Source organism: Thunnus thynnus, chromosome 22 (assembly GCF_963924715.1).
Source record: "Thunnus thynnus chromosome 22, fThuThy2.1, whole genome shotgun sequence".
Lineage (NCBI taxonomy): Eukaryota > Metazoa > Chordata > Actinopteri > Scombriformes > Scombridae > Thunnus > Thunnus thynnus.
Window position 1 is genome coordinate 10,331,264 of NC_089538.1, and position 18,972 is coordinate 10,350,235.

Below are 18,972 nucleotides of genomic sequence, written 5' to 3' on the forward strand. Positions count from 1 at the left end.
TTCTGCATTTTACAGTTATTTGAAAAGTTATTTTGACATGAAAACTATCACTTCTTGAATCGAAGTTCAAAATATTGGGGTTGTTCGTACTTTGGAGCTACATCAAACATCACCCTCTCATAAGTGTTTGGGCTCGGACGCTCCCAGAAAGTGGCACAGTAAAATTCATTAATGCATCCTCATGAAATATGGTGCTGGAAGATTGGTGATGTAGCGACTTCTTAAGGTTTGTGAAGTATTTGTGAATGTTGGTGGCAAAATGAATATTTAGAAGAAAGTTGTACTGGCATTTCTTCTAATTCAGCAGTGCAAGGTTCTATAAAACTGGATGGTGCAACATGGCTAATACGATAGCTTCTTCCATTTGGTGCACTTCAGTTTTCTGCATTCCCTCAAAGGTCAGCACTTTTAAAGGGGACATATCATGCTTTTTGTGATTTTCTGTTATTTTTATACTGTGATGTCAGATTATCTTAAACATGGTCAAAGTTTTTTGACCGATTTGAGGTGAACGTATGTAAAATTCTCCCTGAAAGTCAAAAGCCAGGACTTCAGCCTGCTCTGAACATTTCATTTGCAGTATTACGCTGGCACAGATGTATTTGATAAGTTTCCATTTCAACTAAATAACAAGAAAAAGAAGTGAAGTACTACTACTACTATTACTACTACTACTACTACTGCTACTGTTTGTTTACATAGCCTCAGGCCTCAGCCAATCAGAGCAGAGTGAGCTCATCAGGAGGGGAGCCTTAAAGAGACAAAAGCTAAAACAGCCTGTTTCAAACAGAGGCTGAACTGAGGGGCTGTGTAAAGGACCAGATGATAGATATTCCAGTAGAGCCCCAGAATATAAATAAAGACCGGCCAATGTGCATGATATGTACCCTTTGAAATGATTCACATTTGGACAACAACCCAAATTCGTGTGTCAAAGGTCACCACAAGATGAATTTGCGTTACTTTGCAAGCAAATCCACAGATTGCAGCAAGTCCATTCAAATGACCAAATTTAGGTCAGAGGTTTTGCTGGCATAAATAATTGTGACTAGATAGTTCATGGTATCTCTGATATAACAACCCAGTACCCAGTATCCAGAAACCCTGTATGTCATCTGAACTGCACCAATTGACAGGCTCTTTGAAAGTTGTGCTGAGTGTCACGAAAAAAATGAAAAATTTGTGTCCATGCATACAAATCTATAGACTAAATTTTGTGACTATTCCACAAACTGCTATGATATTGGGCTGAATATAAAGGTGCGGCACTAAATCTTTCATTATCTTGTCTTCATCATGTGAAGCCATGTAGAGAACTTCTTGTGGATATACCAAACAAGACCAGAGGCTATATGGTCTTCACAACATTTCACAATGGGCAACAGTTACTGATCTACTTCTTCCTCTTTCTCTTGTTTTGAATGTAAACAAAGGCACTGGAGAGAAGTGGAGGCCATGGGCCAGGATGAAGTGACTGAGGGGGGCTGTTAAAAATTGCGAGGGGGCAATTTTTTTCATAAAAAACATTGATTTAACCATGCAGTAGCCTCAGAAAGGCTAAATAACAACAACATAAGGGTACTGTTTCAAAATCAAAGGATACATTTATCAATCAGAGCACTCACATAAGAACATAGGACCAGCAGAGCACTAAACACTTTTTGAATTCATAAAATAACGATTCTCTGTCAAAATCAGCGCATAGAAACAGCTGTTTGCAGCTTGCTGTTTGCAGTCCCTTCACTCCCCTGTTGTTTCCCTTCTGTCTGGGGATTGCTACAATGGGGAGATAATGCAATAAGGGCCACAAGTTCTATTTACAACCACAAAAAGCAAGCAGGCTAAGAAACATACCTAAGTGACGTGGTCTGTCTATCTCCTCCGCTCTGTTTTTTCTTTTTTTTTATCATGTCACATGCAGTGAACACACCCTCTATACACAATAGCAGTGTCCATTGCTCTGAAACAACAACTAAGTGATAGTCACATGTATCTCGACCAATAATTTTGTTACTGCTGTTACTGCTTTGCTAATTTTCTATACATACAGCTATACAGAGGCTAATTTCCCATCAAAATATTAAATATTATTCTTTCCCTATTGAGTAAACCATTTTACAGTTGTGTCATGTCAATGTCATATTTTTGTTAGGACTGAAGTGTAAGGAAAGCATTGTCTAATTGGTATATTGATGGAGTTACTAGACTCAGAAGAAGCAACAAAGGACATTAGAAATACTCTGTGCTGGACTTAGAAAAATCCTTATCTAACCCGCTTTGTATAGCTAGCACACTTCAAAGATGCTGAATACATTAGTTTTAGGGGGTGTTATTCAAATGTGTTGATCCCTTTTGGGCCTTCATAAGCATATTGATAGTATTTTGTCACACAAATGGCTTCTAGTCATTGAGGCATAATCAGACAATGAATTTCAGTGTGCCGCCATAAACGGTTTAAAGCCAGGACAAAACACTGTAATATTTATGTGTTAGAGCCATTGTTCTGTATTACATTGAACTATATGCTTGGTTTTTAGTGTTTCTAGTTTATAAATGCATAACTGTGGCTGTTAATGAAAGTCTTAAGTCCTTCATTTGTGAGATATATGCATTCTGTCTTACAAAATGATTTATTTTTTCTTTTGTATTACCACTTGGCACATTAGCTTTACATAAGAGTTCTTGTGATAAAAAAGAACTATCTTGTGTTTTTTTTTTTTAAGTAAATACTTTGATGTTTCATTCAATATGAACCACTTTGATTTTAGGCACAAAACTTGCCTGCAGTACGATTAGCCGTGGCGGTGCATATCTCCTAGGATATCTGCTAAATCGGCACCCAGCAATTTTCCAGAAAGATTACACACAACACATGCTATGCTATCTGTTAAATCTGTGCAATTAGAACCTGAGCATTGCCTCTTTGGTAAATTCCAGAAGTGAATCCATTATTTAAGCATTTTTAATGTTGGGGAGTGCTAATTTGCAATAGTTTCATTAAGAAGGCAACAATAGATTAACCACACAGAGAGATCAATTTCTCAAAGCATCCATTTGTACTATTTAGAAAACCTGGAGGGTGTTGTTGATGCTCTATGTGTGCATTCTCATTTGTGTGCACATGAATGTAAGAAAGATTCTTTAAACCTGCTGTTTTTGTCTATTTCCAGTGTTGGCCAGCCCTTATAGTGTGTATACATTTTTTTTCTTTTAAATGGACATAGTGTGTGCTGGCTTTTTGATTTGGCTTGCTGCTGTGACACCACCTATAGGACCAGTGGGCCTCATCCTTTGAGACAAACAGCAGTTGAGAGACAATAGCGAGCACCACTGCACTGCTAATAAGAGAGGAACAAGTGACTTTAGGGTTCAGGAGCAGTTAGATTTTTAAAATATTGATGAGAATGCATGCACAGGAGGCCTCTCAAAACAGACAGTATTTAGCTTTAACAGTATTTGATGTAGCAAGCACTCATTTAATTCAACGAGAAGTCCATTCCAGAAAGCAGGTGAAAAGTGAAAACTTTTTCTAACCCTTAGATGACGGAAATTCTGGGTTTTCTGTTCCGCAAATATGGAGAGATCACTTTAATACTGGGTCAGTCACTGTGGTAACTAATGCTTTGAACCAAACCTGCTCACTGGCAGATTTTCTTCAACAAACCTTGAGCTCCTAGCTGTACCACCCTCCTGCAGAGCCTGAAGGAGCTGTCAGACACACAGTTTCATTTCCTCATTGATACAGTTGGTATCACAGCATATATCAAAATGCATTAGGACTATCTTTACCAACCTTGCCGCTTTTATGCGTAATCAGTCATTTCTCTGCCCTTACATTCAAATAGGCTATTACAACATTGTGGATTCAGCCTCAGCTCAGAATGAAATCTAGGCATTGTCCTTTTCTTGCAAGTGTAAGTTTTTTTTTTTAATATTAAATAACATTGTGATCTATCACTGTAGCAGGATAATCTCAGTTTAGATTTTAAAAAAATCTGTATGAAGCTTTAGGCACATACTGCAAGACACTGATCAGTTAATAACCATGTCATATTTCTCTTGATATGATTGGTTGCGCTAATGGAACGTTCCTATCACAGTTATCTTATTATATATTGGAGATTATGTGATTATTTCTGACTGAGCATGATTGTGGTGCAGCTGAAAAGACTAGAAGATTTTAAAACTGGTCTAAATATAGTTGAAAAGTTTTTATAAATATATTGCTTATATAGTCTTGAACAGCATCTCAGTGACTGTTTAAATTTGAATGCTGTTGAGTCATTTATATCTATGTAAAATGGGTATCTAAAAATGTACACTCAATTTAAACTATAGACGCCTTTTCACTAAAATTATTATTACTGAATCGGACTATGAGGTTACCATGAAAGGTTTATATGTAAAATCGTATTTTATTTTGTATTTATTGTATAATATACAGTAAGATTCCACCACTTTCTCATCTATGAAGGAAATTCAAGTTAATGATGAATGAGTGGACTATGCTAAATAAAAGTTAATAGTGTTAACTTATTGACTCTTCTCTCCACTCCAACTGAGGCTTTATTGCTGCTGCTGCTGCTGCTGCTGTGTTTTAGATAAAGATAAATGCGCGTAGTTTGCATACAAACGCATTAATATTTCTAACTCCACTGGATTAAAATGGGGGCTCTGCCTTTTATTTACCCATTGCCATAGTGGATTCCAATATTATAGCTCCATTGATGATCAAACCAAAAAGTCTTTTTGAGTTTCCCATCTCTTGGTTAGTGAAGTTCATAGTTTGTTAAACCCGCTCTCTGGAGCAGGCATCATCATACTGAAAAGAAAGCTGTGTCTCACCTATAATGCAGTCTGACTCTCAGATATTTGTATATTTTCTCTAATGTATAAACACAAACACTGTCACATTTGTCTGGTAATGCTTCCCAGAACATAGTGGCCAATACAATCGATGGCTTTCTAAAAATATTTATACTAGAGAGGATCGATTCCCATTCTACTCCAATATGTATACACAAATAGACCATTGATGGTATTGAGTGCACAATGGTTATGTTGCCTTGCTGTCGAGGTGACAGCATTGCCGGAGTCGGTGCATATAGCCACTACTACTATATCTAGCTCCTCTTCCCTGTTGCACACAGAGCTTTTTACATATCATAATGCAAGGTTGAGCTTGACTCACAGAATATAAAACCTCAGGCTTACAATAATGCCAGTGAAAGGCGGCGCGTGCCCTGTCAGAGACACTTTTCTTTGGAATGTGATTATGTTTGGAGATTTTTCTCTGCAGCAATTTTCAAGAGTGAACAAATTTTCTATCTCCTCTCTCGTGCCAAACTTTCTAACACAGCCGTTGTCAAGTTGTTTGCATTAGGATTTCTTGTAAAGCCCCGTGATCGCTATCTGACTATTGCTGCACACAGGGATGTTAAAGCAGTCTGTAAGTGTCAACTGTAGCACAGAAAATTACCTGATTTCCACTTGTACTTTTAGAGAAAGATCTGTTGGTGCTGCTTCTGTGGCTTCAAATCCTTAAAGAAAGTTAAAATGTTGCTTAATGGATTTAATAAGATAATGGCGAGCCCTTGTGTCTCTATCAATATTTTTGTGTCTGACTTTCAACTTTCTCTCTCTCTCTGTCACGCATGCACACATTAGTGTGCAATCACTACCTGTGTAACATATCCACTAACACACCAGCATTCCCCCCAGAACTCATTATTCCATCAATGGTGTATTAAATAACCATGAAGAGCATGTCTTTGTAAATGAATGTGTTGAACTGGCTACTATGCATCTTCCAGCAAAGATAAACGGGCAACTATAATTGGTCAATTTCACTCCAGCACAGTGTGGCCTTAACCTGGAAACTATGATAGAAATTGAACTAACAGCCAGTCGCCTGCCTGCTTGCCCCAATGTTGAGGCTCTAGCTGTCAGCTTATCATTGCGATGGGTGGCTTAAAGAAATGGGTGGCAACATGTTTATTGTCATTTCCGGTGAACTGTGGAGTTTCTTACAACTAGTGGAGTTGTAGAATAACATTTTCTTGTATTTGTCCCCATATTTTTTATTTCATGTTTTACAAGCACAAACATAAAGACGCACATCTGCACCATTAGCATTTGTGTTGCATTTTTGTTTGTTTTTAGTTTCAGGTGATTATACACCAATTAAAAATTAATTTAATTAATTAATTGAAATAAATTAAATTCTACACACTGCACCTTTAAGCATACACATATTATATGTGTGTGTTTGTGTGACATGTTGGCCGAAAACACACAGGGTTCCTTTGGAGTTATCTAAGGTTGCAAAGTTGGCAACAATAAGTGTGGTCAGGGTTAAGGATTGGCCAGTTGTTTATCCACTGAGGATTGGCATAGTAACTAATTAAAGGGCAAAAAACCAGCGGCATAAAACTGATCTAAGCACCCACTCCCATTGTTTGTTAAGTAAGCCAACACACTGACGGCATAAGGACGTGCGTCATTGCCAGTTGACATGCGCCACCATGTCAAGATACGTCACTGGTCCTATTTTCCAACCGGTGCTCCAGTTTAGCAGAAATTTTGTCACCTTCGCTCCCTTGATCAATATATCCCAATTACTGTACCTTTTATTAATTCTTTTGTGTGTATTACATGTCCAAGCAGCGTGGACGGTGAATGTTTTTCAGTAGGGAATAGAGGCAATGATATTTATAACAGCACACATTCTTTACCCAGGATCCAGTTTACTGGACACAACACTATATGTCAGGGTTTGATAATCTCTAGTAGCAAACCCTCAACAATTCAAATACTACCTTTCGTGTGTAGTGTCGGCATCAAGGTATGGGATGCAAGCATTGGCCTTTGCTCAATAGAACTCAAGCCCAGTTTAGAGGAAGAATGATGATCACAAATTGTAATTCTACTTCCATGAACACGAGTAGAACCTTCTAACTTTGCTACCGTGTTCATCTCCTAGATGCTGAACTTTAATGGATTCAGTGGGTAGTGAATACCTCCTTTTTATGCGACTCATATTGGAATGCTGGCTAGCTCACCGTACATTGTGCAAAAATAATGTGTGTATCTGCTAAGATTTAACTATTTTCAGCAATAATATGCATTTTAGGTTTGGTGGTGTGCCTCTGCTCATAGACAAATATGAACAAGATTAATACAGGCTGTTCCTGAGCTCTTGTACTCCCCGACAGAGCCTGAGATGCACAACATTTGAATGTACATGAAAACATAGAAACATTTGAACTAAACATAAATCTAAATGCTGATGCAGGAAGGATGCAGTGCTGAGCATTTGAGTTTGCATTTTGCATATAGAAAGAGTGCCAAATTGTTTATAGGGTTGGTTGTGCGAGATAGGTCATGGTCATATATGATTTAACAGTATATGGAACACGTGACTATAAAACTTCCATGCTTGCCTGAACTATGACGGGGCTCCATTGATCCCTTTCATCTTCATCATCTCAAATTCATCCCATCACTCGTGTCCCTGTAACCGGATTTGTCCGGCAGTACATTGCAATATTACTTAAATGTGCTCTCATCAGCAGGTTGGGAACTTAAAGATCATGTCTGTTGACAGGGGATGTATGGAGGGTATTACAGTATGGAATTAACCAGCTCCACAACATTGCTTATGACTTGGCTTGCTATCAGAGGACACTGCTCTGGCCGAGCCATCCTTCCCGTGGAGCTCCATAAGCCAACAGGCAGTTTGGGCAGAAAAGCCTTTTTCATTCCTGCCCTCCTGACCCCCTTCTCCCCCCTCATTCTGCCTCCGTTAGGGAATGCTGCAGTTACTAGGCAACAAGGAGGGGAGGGGCTGGAGCCATTATAGAGGCCAGCTGTGTTGTGCCCAGTTATTATAAAAGCTATATACATGATATAAATATGCTTAAGCCCATAAAGTCCAGTCTACATTATTACTTCTGAGAATTCTAAAGTTGTAATTCTTTAAATTCTCTTTTTAATATTTTTATAGTATCATTAGGAGATGACATTATTCAACCATTTCTTTAGTGGAGGGTTACCTCAAAGTGCATGTTATTGTAAAAAAAAAAAAAGCATTAAATAAAAATTATGTTTTGGCACACCCCATTGCTCCATTTGCTTCCCCCATTAAATTCACTCAAATTCACTCATGTAGGACAAGATTTCTAATTGCCGTATTTAATGTGTTAATGATTTAATTATTCTTTTAATTAATTTGTTACGACTAAATGATTGACTTAATTTAAGGGCTCTTGGCTTGTCTTCAGGGAGGGCGGGGGCATAGGGCTGTGCAGATGACTTACTGATGCTTTTCATATCAGAAATCAGAGAAAGAAAAAGAGGAGACAGTGCAACAGATTCACATTTGCATTCACATATTTTCTCCGGCAACAAAATGAATAGGTAACATGTCGGTCGACACGTGGGAGAATGTAAAAAATTCTCACGTGTGTGATTGAAGATTGTACTTAATTTACTTGTCTGAGTTGAGTATGCGATTGTTTGACCCTAAGGAGTATGCAGTTGGTCTTGTTTTTATAATGTAAACTATCAGAAAGACTTTTCAACTTTTGTACCTTGACTAAGAAGTGCGCCTTGACTTTTGTTGGGATTCATTCCCCTTTTTTGTGAACACTGTTTACCTAATTGTGCATCAGGAGCACCTGTTTTGTCGCTGTCAGATCCAAGAAGCACTTCCTCATTAGTTTTGTTTAATTGCTCTTTTTTTTTCTGTAAGATGGAGCCTTACGAAGAAAAATATAGTGGAAAATTCGGAAAACAAGTCCTGTTTATTCCAAAGACCGACAAAGAAAGCAAGATCCATTTTCCCTCCCCAGTGAGAAATGACTGTGGGCCTAATCTGAAGTAAACAGGCTCTCAAGGCCTCTTTGGGGGGCGTTGTGGCTTCTCAAGCACATCAACCACGCAGGCCTCAGCATCAAAGGGATCACCATTTTTAATTGAAATGCCTTTTAACGTATAATGTAGTTCATTTATTTAATTTAGACTTGATAGCCACAGAAAAGGAATTGAGCTGGAAAGGTCAGACAAAATATGAGCATTCCAGAGCACACCAGCTCTATTAGTTTTTCCAAATAAATCTACCTTCACAGACGATGAAAATGTGGCGTGAACTTTTTTAGGCAGCTGCAAATTGCCTCAAAGTTTTATTGATGATAGAGTAAAAACCTCAGTTGATGGATAAAGAGGCTGCTGTTCAGTATGCGGGGGACACAGCGTACTGTTGAAGGGATGCTTTTATCTCTCTCCTTGCAGCTGAGACCCTACATTTTCTTTATATGTGCCATATGCAGTTATCAGCAAATGTAAATCATTGTTTTACTGTCAATCCTCAACACTCAACACAATCCTCACCCGTTCTTTACAACACTTTTGCTAGTCATTTGCACGACGCACGTTGATTAGCATGGATCACTGGAGTGTGTTCTTTGTGGCAGTGGGAATGTTAAAAAGTAAGATAATACATGGAGCAGAGTGTCAGTTTATCATAAATGTCATAAATGGTGTGAATAGGAAGTGACTTCATTCATCTCAGAGCAAAATCATTAAGTTGTCCCTGAAAAAGGTTTAAAGTGAAGTGGTCATAGGTCAGTCACTGACGAAGTTAAGCAAATGCTTCGACTGTTTTTGTGCTCATCATTTGACAAATCAAGTTGTTCAGTGTGCATGTTGCTTTCTTGAATAGTTTAACATAACAGGAAATACATGTATTCAATTTATTTGTGAAATGAAAAGATCAATATCATGTCTGTATGTTAAGTATGCAGGCAGAGCTTGGATGCAATTGTCCTAGCTTAGCATAAAGGTTGGAAGCAGGGGGAAACTACGGTGGCCCTTAGTTTCAAAACAAGACACCAAATCAGAAACCATAAAAACATAATTTTAAAAAATAAATTCAGAAAACACACCCTTTTAGAAAACACATTAACAAATTAAGAAAACATAATAAATTTAACAAAGCAACAAAAAATTCCAGGAAACACGAGATCCATCTGATGCCTGTGCACCCGAAGAAGAGCCAATTGGGGATCGAAACCTTGCACTCTTCCTAAATGTTATAGAGAAAAGTAAGTTTTTAAAGGGAGCCTTTTGTGTCGTGAGTCCCTGTGAAACAAAGTATCTACATTTCTTTAGACATGAAAGATGCACATTTATTCTTCACACTCATTGCTTACATCTTCAACTGTAACAATAGAATTTTATTGTCCACACTGTGGAAAATTATCTTTGGCTTCACCATGCAGCACCAAAAAACAACACTAAACAAAACAGCATCTTTCAAAGGAAACAGTCTTAACCTTATGTAAAGTGTAGAGACATGAAATTGATATTGATCTTCTTGTTTAACTCTAAGAAAGAAAATAATCATTTCCTTCCTTCCGAATGTTATAATTTTCTGCATACACTTAACCCTCACCTCTTTTTTATGTGATTTATTGTCTCTCAAAAAAGTTTACCAAGATTCCAGTATCTTTTTTTGTTGGACAGAGGTGCTCTCATGAACCATTACTTTCAATACAATTACTTGTAAACTTCCCTGCAACCCAAGACTACTCATGTGTGCCCAAATTGGTCTTGGTATTTCTGTATGTCTGAGAACCTAGTGAGCCACTCTGCTCACTATGGCTAACTCACTTGATGGAGAGGCACAGGATGTAATCTGGGATTAATTACTGGAATTCACTGCACCGCACCGCTCCTCTCTTCTCCTGGCGGCTCTGAGGCATCTGGTGTTGTCCAGGCTAATCTGGATGACAGTGGATTTGGATGGCAGCTGGAGGATGCAGGTATCACTTGGTAAATGCAGTGCCATTCTGAACTCAAGAGTGTGTATGCCGATGAAGCTTTTTAGGATAATTGTAGCAGGCATTGTACAGTATATTAGTGGTGTGTGCATGTTTATTTTTGTATGTGAGGTTTTGTATTCATGCAAACACGTTTTTGGTCATGTGAGAGAGTAGGTGAGTAAGTAGCAAGTGGAAAAAAGCCTGACAGGAGGCCCACGCAGGCTGTCGAGCCACGGGTGTTTACAGTTAAAATATTTGCCTGTCTAGGGATCTGAGAGGCAGGAGATAAGGCAGAGACAGGCCCTGTCATGAACAGAACTGTCTGTCTCCCTCCCACCCAAGTCCTCTTTATTAAAAGAACATTGATTTCTCTTAGCCTTTGATAATCCCCCCCACCGGAGTCTAATCAAAACACATCAAATGTTTGCCACCAAGGACAACCATGTCAAAAAAATTCCTCGCATCCTGGCTGCCTTGTTTTGCACTGTGCTTCACTGCAGCGCACGTCAATGCGTATGAGGAATAATGTGAAAAAGCATTTTACTAATTGGAATAGCCAAAAGTGACAATCAAATCAGCAAATCTTGTGTTTTTGAAAGCATTTGCACCTCTGCAAAACTTTCTTATAGCTGCCATCATTCTCAAGAGAAACTGCACGAGTTGTTGCAGACGGCTGCTTTTTGCTATCTCCAGTGAAGCTTCTCCCCTTAAGATATATGTGTTTACACATTGTGTGTGTTTATGAGCTTGGGCGCACACGTTTGTGCATGTGTAGACAAATAGACTCTTGCTTTCTACCTCCACAGGTTTTATTATTTTGCTGCGTTCCCATGGTGACAGGGTGGTCCACATCAGGAGTGCAGGGTGGGTTAGAGTTGTAGCCTAAACAGGCATCTGGGCTTGTCTCCCAGTTGCTGGGTTGGGCCCCTCCTGGGCCTGGCGATGAGCGAAATTATTTTTAATGGATCTTCATAAAACCATCTGTATCAGCGCACCTGCACACTGGAAGGCTATCGACAAAATGATTATGACTCCAGGACCCAGAAATTGCTCTAAAATGTGTAATCATTTTGTTTGGTGTATCCACAGCCTCCCTTTTCTTTCATGTATCTGTATTCTTTGGGCCCGGTTCAACAAAGCAAGGTTATTTTCCTCCTCTTGGGTCTGTGGCCGGCACGATTTCCATTTAGATTTGAGGCTGTGTTTTTAACGTATAACAGGTCCCTGCTCTGCATTCGAGGATGCTTTATATTAAATGCCATGCAAATGGGTTGTCTGACCTGGCCGGAGGTGCATTGTCCGCAATAAATAAGGTTTAATTGTGGATGTTAATTTCCACAGATTGTGGATATAATGAAGCTGATTTGCCATCCAAGTTCCATAATGTCCCACTATCTTTCAAAACAGTGTTGATAATGGTTGGCAGGCATTCTGGCAGCCTTGTTAACCCAATGCTAAGGATGCGTACTGTTGAACAAAAGATAAATACTCCGCCCAGTTTATTGTATTAAATGGCAATGCTAGAAAAAAAAAAACCCCCGTTAGCATGTCTCACATTTGCAATCATGCATTTTGAATATCTTCTTCCCAAATCATAGATCTATCTACCACTGTGCTCACTTGTGTCATAATTTCAAATGCTGAGGGGAGTAGCTGACAGGTTCAACTGTTTCTACGACACATTCCCCTGTTACTTCTCATCAAATTGGATTTGTATGAAGATATAGCTGATGTTTTATTTATTTCTGCCCTCTGAGACAACCCGTAGGTACCCTCTGGGTGTCATGATTTATACGTACCGAACAAAAACAGAAAAAAGACAGTTAATGTCCTTGCACCTGCTGGCGTGTACTTTAATGAAATTCAATGAGATGAAATTTAGCACAACCTCTATTGGGGTTGGCCATATCATTTTGAAGTGCTTCATTACAGCAGTGGTGGTGGCCTGTGGGATATCTTCATTTGCAATGTGGCATGCCTCATTCATCACCATAAGATAAGGAACCAGAGGCTCCAGTATCTGCTATAATACAGCTTCAATTCACAGCGTGCAACTTTTTATTTCCTTAAGTTGCAGAAGTTGCATTACTTCATGAGTTCTGCATCTGATAAAAATTTGGAGCAAACTGAATACAGTGATTTGATTAATACTGACCAAAAACAGCATCAAAATGTTTTCACTGTGTTGTTGAATGCACCATCACTGATATAGAAAAACTAAAAACCGTTACGGCTGTGTGTTAAAAATAATAATGTTGCATTACAGCTGCGCACGGCTGTGTGTGCTTGCTCCCATGGGTCCCTTTGGATAACTCAGAGGTGTGTGTACTCATATGTGTGTCAAACGTATGAATGCCCAGCCAAAGCTCTTTTTATTATTCTTTAGAGCCAGATGTTCCTGTGATTGGAGGATGAGGAAGGAGAGATGAAGAGGAGAGACAACTTATTAATTAGGTTCGCTGCATCAGAGTAGCCCCTTTCTACTGCTGTTACACTCACTCCACAGTACAGTTTGCCACTCTACTCTTCTGTTTCAGTAACTCCTCTGTGCCTCTTATCTCCCTCCCAGATTTGTCAGTTTTCTCTCTTTTCTGTTTCCCCACATAGTCTCTCTATCTCTATCTTCTTCCACTCAGTGTGTCTCCACCCCCACCCCCCTCACTCTTACTGATGTGGAGGCAGATGCTTCAGGCCCCCAGAAGGAGAGTGTCTCTGATATAAAAAGGCCTAATGAATGGGAGCCGCCTGTTTGTGTGCCTGCCGCCAAGTAGTGCAGCTGCACAGGCGCTGGATGGCACAAACAAAAGCCTCCATGTCCCTTCTGCAAATCCTCCTGCAAAAGCCAGGATGTTGCACGTGTGCGGCCTCAGATTGAGGCAAATCAGTTAATCCATAACAAGACTTAACACAAAAACAAACAAATGGGCTGTACTCATTTTTAACTTTCGGTCCAAAGGGCTTTGTCCCAATGAAAGGTGAAGTTATTGTTGAGACAAGGCCACCAGATTATTTCCACAACCTTAATGTCTGTGTACTGTAACCCCATGCTGGGGTAGTGTCTCTGTGCTGAATTCTCTCACTATTTCCCGCCTGTGTTCAGTAGCTATTTTCGGTTAATTACTCCTAATGAATTTGTGTATCCTTATTGTCCTCTAGAGCACTGAAGAGTGGTCTCTTGTCAGAGAGGGGGGGAAAAATCCAAACGCTATTTTGTCAGTCTCTAATCAATCTCCTAGGTTTTGATTGATGTCTGCCTGGTCTACTTTTTCTCTTTTTTTGTGCATGTGGCAAGGGAAGTATTGTTTTTTTTCCCCTTTTGTTTATTCCATTATCTTAAAGCTGTGTTGGGGGTGTAATGGAAGCTTAGAGGAACAGGTGATGGGGCTAATTAGTCATTAACGAAGAGATTAGGGTCCCAAATGACAAGTGCATGCTTTACAAGGTCATAATTTGATTAAAGTCGCTGCCAGTTGATGGGAGACGCTACTCTGAGATGATTAACTTGTCCCCCCATTCCTATGTCTCTTCCTCTCCACATGCCACTGAGATGATCTCTAATTTTACCATACATATAGAAGCGAACACATGTTTGTTAGTTCATATGTGGCGGCTGATATACCATAGATGATTTCAAGGGTCATAAACTATAAACACCAGTTGATCTGTGTCTACATATCGTCGTATGCAGCGCAATACAGACACAGTACAGACAGAAGAACCTGTTATGGTAAAAAATATGTTAATCTGGAGTGCAAACGTGATAAAATTGTTGCTTTTCAGAAAAGTTGATGCACATTGATACTATAACATAAACTATTGTGAATCTTGACGTCGATACGCACGTCAGCCCGCGATGATGCATGTCTTATTGCCGCCGGTGTATTGGTTTACATAGAAAACAATGGGGTGCTTTGACCAGCGTCATATGCCGTTGGTGTATGTTGCCCTTAAGAGTCATGCCTGTAATGATGCGTCTTTTTGACATGTGGATGAAATAAACTGCAAGTAACTACAACTAACTATACTGTAAGCCTGAGCAGTTTCATGCATTCAAGCAAATGGCTTCTGCATTTGCTCATGAAAAATTGTGAGATCATCAATTATACTCAGGTCATGGGTCAGAGCAGCCTTGAGGCACTGTACTCTCCTCCGGAATGATGCCTTCAATAGCTGTTTTTAAAGCTCTCAAGCAACAAGCAAACTGCACATCTCTCTGAGTTGAAAACATGTCCAACATTTTTTGTGATTCTTCTTACAAGGACCACAAAGACGAGTGTGACATATGTCTGATTGATTTGACTTATGGATAGATGAGTTATCGGGGAAGCTTTTCTTTTCGGCGGCCCCCTCATTTTTATTTTGTAGCAACCAGTACTTTCTGAGCTCTAAACTTTCAAATGGTGGATCACATTTGATTGGCATGCAGTGGAGTTTCTATAACACAAACATTTTCCAAGGGTGCAGTTCTTTGAGCTTCATGCATGTGCCCTGCCCTTCACCTTTCACTTCAGTCACCTTCTCTCTCTATTGTTTACTAGTTGCTGTTCACTATGATCAAATATTGATAGAGGTCAGTAGCAGAGCAAAGTAACCCCATCTCAATTTTTAATGTATAATATAGTACCACAAATGGTGTTCCCTCCACTTTAATGCTTTCGAAGGCAAATACTTCCCATTCCCACTGGTTCAGGATTCAGTTTATAAATGTGTTCCCCTCAGGTCCATTGAAAGCCACACTGCAGCTTCATATGCCATGCCATGCCACCAGTGAATTACAAATACACTTAAACCCACTTCAAAAAATCGAAGAGAGTCAACATATTTCCACTGTGCATCCTAAGTGGCCTTTTGCAGAAAGTAATAACCTTGAATAATCTTTGAAAAGAATGAAAAAGCTGAAGCGGGGCTGAAGTAGGCTAAGGAGGCTAAGAAAGGCAGATTGTAGTGAAGTGACTAAGTGTCAAAGAAGCCATGAGTGAGATATTGAGCCCATCTCATTTATGTTTAATACACCCATGGATGAGTCAAATTGGAGATGTGGGGTCAGTTTGGACAGGTCACTGAGCATTGGAGTCTGTAAGAAAAACCTTGGAAAGAGTGGCAGAGTGTATGCATGTTTGATGTATGTGTGCATGCATGTGTGAGTAAACAGGTTTGTGGGTTCAACTGCCTTCTCTTCAACTGTGTTTCTTTACATTTCCTTGTCCATGAGCACCATGGCCTCCATATGCTGCACAAATAAACAAAATTTCTTCCTTTCTCAAACAATAGTGTATGTCAGGTGTATTTTTAGGAATGCACAGGTGAAGAGTTTATATATCTGTTTTTGACTGCTTTTCTTTCTCTATCCGTTGGCAGGACCCTGTTTATTTTGCTGTCCCATTGGTGGCTCCTTGAGGGTGTCAGTTGTCACCACTTTAACAGATGAGCATATTCAGCATAAGCTATCGGGCCAGGCCCACTACAACAGATGTGGCTTAAGCATTTTAATGCACTGCCACCACCTCCTTCTCCTTGCACATATATAAACGTGTGAAAACGTGAAAATATCTCAAATAAACTTAATCCTGTCTCCATACAAGAACATTAACAATCTCGGCAAGTCCAGAGATTACATTCTTAGTCTTTCTTTTTTACATCCAATGCCAATGTTTTTAAATTTCTCACTTTATATCTGTGCATGGCTTGGTAACAACAGTATGGTTAAGGTTAGGGACAGATTGGGGATATGGCAAATAAACTATGGTTAAGGTATGGTTGGGGTTGGGGTTAGTCATGGTTACAGTTCATAAAAAGGTGAAAACTGATTGCAGGTCTTCAATGAGGTGTGAACTCTGGTCTCCTGTATGAAAGTCAGGCTGGCTTCATATACCTATACACCACCATGCACTCCACATCCTTACAATCTGCCTCAATTTTAAAAAAGGGCACACTTCTCCTAGCATTGGCACTGAAGATTGGCATTGAACGTAATTCTTGAATTCTTCAATGTGAACATAATTCCTGCGATACTGAGCTGAGATACTCAGCATACAAAGGCGGACGAATACAGAGAGCAGACAGCCAGTCCATTACCCTCTACACATCTCCCTCAGTGAACTCAGTCTTACCTTTTTGAAAGCCTCTCTATTGTAAGAAGAGTATCAATGTGAAGAGATCACCAAGGGGACTCAGGTCTCCTGTGGCGTTCTGAGGGCAATTCCGCCATTGCTTATTTTAGACACAGCTTGCCTCTACAGTACAGGGCAGGGTCACTTTACATGCAGGACCAAGCCTAGAAACGCTATCCTTTACTCATGAAATAAGCATGCAGTTAAGTGAATTGATGGTCTCTTGTCTCTTTTGCCTGAAAGTGGCCTTTAGAAGGGTTAGTGATTCTGCCCTCAGAGAAAGCACTTGACTTGGTGCACTGTAGCGGATAAGGGTTAAGATGAATCACAACAAGGCCATTTGGAGTTAGTAGACAAGGGTCAGAACATGGCACACATACATGGCCACATGTAGTAGCTTTCATACCACACTGACATTTGCTTCTGACTGAGCTGCTCAGGAAGGGCAATATCTTGCAATTAGATTGTGTCATTGGCTCTAAATTATGCTTGTTGACTCAAGGAACATAATCAAGGTGCGTTCAGGGATTGCTTTTATACACTTAGAACGTGAATGTTAAGGTAGGTTAGGGGTAAGAAGCAACACAATTGAGAGTTAAAATTTCTTATTTTCTATCATGGTTAAGAAGTTACTTAATCTGTTAATTTGACACTTGATGAGCTCTTTTCTAATCTGTTTCTAAATGCTTCATTAAATGGGAGAGACAGCACAGTGCAAAACAAGCTGATGAGCATTGCCAATGAATTAAGAGAATCTGTTTTTGTTGTTTTGCTACAAAAACAACATAATGTGATAAAAGGTTTATGCCAACGGAACAAACCCTGGATTTGGAGATGCAGAGAAATCATGTAATTCTCTAAGATTTGGGTCCTTGTGTTGAGAAATAAACAAAGAGCTGCATTGAAAGATGACAAGAAAATGAAGAAAGAACAACTGAAATAGTTAAGACACTCCCCATCTCAGCTGTTTCTCGTGGGAAAATAGAATAGGAAAAAACAACCTCTATTTCTATCTATTGGACCAGCCAAAGGCACATCAAGTATTTTCTCTCCCCTCTCCCCATCGTCACTGAAAGCAATCATTTTAGAATTGATTTTCATGGCTCAGAGAGAAATAATGGGAATTCTTTCTAATGTAGAAATGTATGTGTTCCTTTTGGTTAACCAGAATAGACCATATTTCAAGCTTGTCAGTTAGAGGAGTAAAAATACCTCTCATCTTTTGCTCAACTTTTTCTCTCCTCCTATTCCCACTGTCTAAAGTGACAACTCGTCATCTCTAAAAATCAATCATATAATTCTATATTCTTCAGGCTGCTGAAATGATAGAAGTTTGGTTCTTTTTAACACTCCTCGGGTCCACATTTGTCTATGTTTTGAGGAGATAAAATTGGCACGCCAACCAGCAAATCATTCTTCATGGTGTCAACAGGGAGGGGGGGAATGACAATTGTCTTAACATGCCCCAGTTAACACTCATCCAGTGTGTTCTCATTCATCCCCACTTACACTCACTCACGTCTCTTTGCAACGCGGCTGAAGTCAAATCTACATGTCCATCCATGGCACCCACTGACGCCCAACTGTCCAATTTTAAAAGCTCACTTCCATGTACTCCCGTCCATTCTACAGCAATTGTACCAACCCTTTTCACCCACTACAGCTCACAGAAGCAGAGTCAGTCCAAAAACAGCAGCTCCTCTCCCCTGGATGAGCCCAAATCCATTTACCTAGGGTTTATCCATCAGCAGCTGTCGAGTGCGTAACACCCTGCCCAGGTGCCATTACTGTACCATTACATACCAGATTCCCCCAGTTTATTACCACTATAGGAGCGTGTCAGCTATTATTAATGATAGCTCAACCCCTGCCGATGAAAGAGACTATTGATTGACAGAGGAGGTGAGGAGGTTGGGGATTGCCCAGACATTACCAGTATTTTTTTTTCTGTATTTTAAGATACTGTAGCTTTTCAGCAGCGTTCTGCAAACTGGGACAAAGTGTACTCTATAACTTACACAGTTGCTGCTATTTCAAAA

The 18,972-nt window shown here is 39.6% G+C and overlaps 1 long non-coding RNA gene across 3 annotated transcripts in view; it reads left to right on the top strand.

The window, feature by feature from the left end:
• The window catches only part of LOC137174149 (uncharacterized), a 69,846-nt gene that overhangs the window by 6,539 nt on the left and 44,335 nt on the right, over window positions 1–18,972 (top strand). The window contains exon 4 of one of the 3 annotated variants that reach the window (XR_010925294.1): window positions 16,182–16,579. The exons of the other annotated variants lie outside the window; for them this stretch is intronic. This is a non-coding gene — a long non-coding RNA (uncharacterized lncRNA). Of the gene's footprint in view, window positions 1–16,181; window positions 16,580–18,972 lie in introns of those variants that run through there. 3 annotated transcript variants of the gene reach the window in all.